Genomic DNA, 3108 nt, shown 5'->3' with positions numbered 1-3108 from the left:
TCTTGAAATAAAATACAGAAAGACAAGTTGTTATGACTGAATTTATTAAACTTATAGAAAATGATCAGGCAATAATAGGTACAGATGAAAACTGTTGTCTTAAAAGATGAAATTACAGGTGTTAACTTTTAAAATAATAATTTGTTCCCACTGATTTTTAGAGAGAGTGGAAGGGAGGGAGGGGGGATGAAAGAGAGAGGGAGAGAGAGAGAGAAAGAGAGAGAAAGAAACATCAATGTGGCATTGGTTGCCTCTCTTCCCACATGCACCTGACTGGCCTGGGGATTGATCCTGCATCCCAGGTATGTGGCCTTAGCCAGGAATCAATCCCATGATCCTTTGGTGTGCTGGGTGACACTCTAACCACTGAGAAGCACTGGCCAGGGCTAAATAATAATTTTTAAGAGGTGCTCTGCAGAGGCAGGAAAAATGGGGCCTGTTTGGGGACTAGCACATTGTCTGAATTGGCCTGTATAAAGCATAGGAAGTGATGAGAGAAAAAACTGGAAAGATCCATTACAGTGAGTTTATGGAGGGCTTTAAAGGGTATGTTGGAGATTTTAAAATTATTTGGTAGGCAGCGAGTACAAATGGAAGACTTTCAAGCAAGGAAGTGATGAGGACAGAACACAGACTGTAGGTACTATCGGTGGAAGTAGGAAAAGAACTGAGACAGAGAACCCACTACAATAGTCCCCATGAGCGACAATGATGACCTGAACTGGTTTGATGGCAGTAGAAATAGAAAAGAAACAGCAGATAAGAGAGACATTGCAAAATCCAATAAAAATACTATGTCAACTGATTGAACGTTGGAGGATGAGGGAGAGAAGAGTTGGAAGGCAAGTCTGAAATAGTATTCCTGGGAGCCGGGCTTAATGTTGGGTCAGAGGTAAGGCTCTGGGCAGGAAATGAGAAGTTCCCCTTTGGATGTGCTGAGTATAAGGTACTTGTTAGATATCCAATAGGCAATATGAGTCTGCATTTAGGAGAGTAATCAGAGATAAAGATGTAGTTAGAGGATAGTTCTCTTATAGGGAATAGTTAAAGCCATGAGAGTAAGTAAGGTAATTAAAGATGTGAAGAAAAAAGAATTTAAAAGAAGAACCTGGGATGTATCCATATTTAGAGATGAGAAGGAGAAAGTATGGGTAACAATAATCAAGAAAGAACAATTAGTAAGATTGGAGCGTCAGGAAAGTGTAGGACTCTAGGTGAATGGAAGCCCAGGGAGAAGAGAGTTTCAGAAAGGAGATAATCAGCAGTGTTCCAGGCTGTTAAGAAATCAAAGGAGATAAATTAAATAAATTTTGGGTTTGGAGAAAAGGTCATGTCTCAAAGAGGTCTTTCAGAAATGGTGGGAAGAAGTCAGATGGGGAGGCCACAAAAGGAGGGCTGTGGACTGATTATGAGAAAGAGTAGGGAGGAAACGTGGGAGCCTTTTTTGAGAAGTTCAGCATTTCACAACAGAAGAAATACAGAATTTAAGGTTTCAGCAAGATTAAGGCAATATTTCAGGATGAAAGACACACTGAAAATAAGGAAGGCCCTGGCTGGTAGCTCAGGACAGTAGCTGGAAGGCCCTGTCCTGATACGCCAAGGTTTTGGGTTTGATCCCCAGTCAGGGCACATACAAAAATCAACCAATGAATGTATAAATAAGTAGAACGACAAATAGATATATATCACTCTCTTTCTCTCTCTTAAGTAAAGAAAAGAGGGGAAAAGAGGGGGGGAGTAAGAGATCAACCAAAGGATATGGATGCATATAAGCATAACCAAAGGACACAGACATAGGGGGGTGAGGGCATGTGCTGGGGCGTGGGAGCGGCTGGGGAGAGGTCAATGGGGGAAAAAGGAGACGTATGCAATACTTTAAACAATGAAGAATTTAAATAAAACAGAGAAAAGAACAAACAAATATCTTCTGAAATAGGAGTGAATAGAAGAGAAAACTTGAGATGGGGAGAAGTTACTGTAGAATGATTTTCTTTTTTAGTGAAGTAGGACACAGGTCATCTGCTGAGAATGACACTTTAGTGATCTGGAGAGGAGAATTTGAAACAGTAACTCTGGAACATGAAGAACTCCAATAGATTGGAAAATGGTATTTTCAAGACCCAATTTTAAGGTAATATTTCCTCTAATTTAGCTCTCAGAACTATACAATCCGGAATCCTCCTTTATGCTCATTCTTGTCAAACCATCAAATAGTTTTTACCTTGTCACTTGACCCAGGCACTTTTTACCTCTAATATCTTCCTCATTTTAATCTAATAATTTCCACTTTTCATTCAAAGCTCAACCTAAATGTCATATCTTCTGTCAAAACGCCTGCTGTGGTTCTATTCCTTCTTTTATGAAAATTTTAAGAGACATTTGTGTTTATTATAGAAAAAGCAAAGTTGTCAGGAAGAATTGCTTTTTAATAGCAATCTCCTGAGTACACAAAATTTAATCTTGAGGATTAGTAACTTGATTGGATAATGTTAGAGTTTGGGATTCGTTCTAGATCATGTGATAATAAACTTGGCTGGCTGTTCATTTCATTCTTCCGAACAGCACTCAATGATAGACTAACTTCTGGAGGTCATTTAGTGCCCAGCATTTAGTAGTAGTGGGGTTGGTAGTAGTTAACATTTACGGAGTACTAATAATGTTGCAAGCAATGTGGCACCAATCAGGAACTCAATAAATGTATGAAACTCCCCACCTTTTTTCTATTTTCTTGAGGTGACCAACACAGGTCAAGGTCATCTATAGGTCACGGTGCCCCAGGAAAGCCTGCTGGACCTAGCTTCATGGAAAGTGCATCATGTTTGTGAACTTAGTCTGAACCCTGTTGTAGCCAAGGATTCCAGGCTAGCTGACTTGAATCTTTCATAACCTCATGTGTTTATGAATAGAGAAAAAGAATTCTGGCATCAAATTTATATTACATTTTCATTTAGGGGAAATGGTTGGCAAGGAGAAAAATGATTGCAACATGTTATCAAGAATGAGGGCTAGTAAAGAGGAAGGAGATTAGGTAAACACTGGCGCTGTGTTTCTGCTGTTAATCATTCACTGGGCCAAAAAAGAATCTGTTCATCTATTTCTATTCAGCCG

Source organism: Cnephaeus nilssonii (genome assembly GCF_951640355.1).
Source record: "Cnephaeus nilssonii genome assembly, chromosome: 21".
Lineage (NCBI taxonomy): Eukaryota > Metazoa > Chordata > Mammalia > Chiroptera > Vespertilionidae > Cnephaeus > Cnephaeus nilssonii.
Note: the sequence above shows the minus strand (reverse complement) of the source record.